Consider the following 1691-nt stretch of genomic DNA (forward strand, 5'->3'; position numbering starts at 1 on the left):
CTGCACTCCAGTCTGGGCGACAGAGTGAGACTCCAACTCAAAAAAAAAGGAAAAAGAAAAGAAAAAGTGGAAAACCATGCTGCAGATGTGAAGATCATGATGGTGTTCAGCCTCAGAAGTCCTAAACAGGGCTGCTGGGCTCACACTCCCTCCATTCTTCTCCTACGGGAGGAGACTTCTTTGAGCTGTCAGCCTGGCCTTTCTTTCAGTTGTGAGGTTGGGGCAGACAGCTCAACTTCAGTTTCTTCTTCTGTAAAATAAACACCTGCCAAAGGGTCTGACACGTGTCAATACTTGTGGTTATTTTCATTTTATTTTATTTTATTTTTTTTTAGTTGGAGTCTCACTCTGTCGCCCAGACTGGAGTGCAGTGGCCGCTCCTGGCCACCACAACCTCGACCTGCCGGGCTCCGGCGATCCTTCTGCCTCAGCCTTCTGAGTAGCTGAACTACAGGCCCGCACTACCACGCCCAGCTAATTTTTTATTTATTGTGGAGATGAGATCTCGCCAAGTTGTCCAGTCGGGTCTCGAACCTGCGGGCTCAGGCAATTCACTCACCTCAGCCTCCCAAGGCACGGGATTACAGGCTGAGCTACTGAGCTTGGCCTATTTTTTATTTTTTTGAGTAAGAGTCTTCCCCTGTCACCCAGGCTGGATTGCAGTGGCATGCTCATGGCCACTGCAGCCTCGATCTGCTGGACTCAAGTGATCCTTCCACCTCAGCCTTTCAAGTAGATGGAACCACAGGAGCACACCACCATACCAGGCTAATTTTTTAATTTATTGTAGAGACAAGGTCTTGCCAAGTTGCCCAGGGTGGTCTCGAACCCCTGGACTCAGGCAATTTTCTCGTCTCAGCCTCCAGAGTGCTGGGATTATAGGCATGAACCACCGCACGCAGCCTTAATGCATACTTTTAATAAAGATTTATATAATGCTATAAAATCTATGATTTATATTTAATTGGCTTGCCTCGGGCTGGGATGGCCTAAGATACTTTGTATATGGACTCTGCCGACTCATTTGTGCTTATTTCTCAGAAAGCCGGTTCCAGAAAACAGGCTGATTATCTGAAAGCCTGCTGGATAAAGTGCAATATTTAAAAGCAAATAATATTTAAAATTTCTCTGATTCAGCACAATTTGGATTCTCTTTTGGCAAAGAAAACTACATAATGCTCTGCTACTTCTCGGCCACAATGACTAGTGAGACATTGAGCTCCTTGTCCAAATGACCATCCTTGCAAAGGCAGCCTCTGGGGACAGTGGCCAGGAGCCAGTGTGCGCAGGCTGTGCCAGATGCCCCCCTCAGGCTGCACCATGCCTTTAGGTCACTTTGACACGTTCATTTTGAAAAATCAGGGCTGAGTTGTATTGTTGCTTTAATGTGAAACAAAATGAAGGGATAAAAATGCAGATAGATGCCGAATGTGGTGATTCATGCCTGTAATCCCAGCACTTTGGGAGGCCAAGGTAGAAAGATTGCTTGAGTCCAGGAGTTTGAGATCAGCCTGGACAACATAGTAAGAATCATCTCTACAAAAAAAATTAAAAATTAGCTGGGTGTGGTGGCACACACTTTTAGTCCCAGCTGCTGGCTATGCTAAGACGGGAGATCACTTGAACCCAGGAGCTCAAGGTTACAATTGTGCCACTACACTCCATCCTGAATGACAGAACGAGACCCCCTT

Source organism: Carlito syrichta, unplaced genomic scaffold, assembly GCF_000164805.1.
Source record: "Carlito syrichta isolate Samal-C Ts95f unplaced genomic scaffold, Tarsius_syrichta-2.0.1 Scaffold308955, whole genome shotgun sequence".
Classification (NCBI taxonomy): Eukaryota; Metazoa; Chordata; class Mammalia; order Primates; family Tarsiidae; genus Carlito; species Carlito syrichta.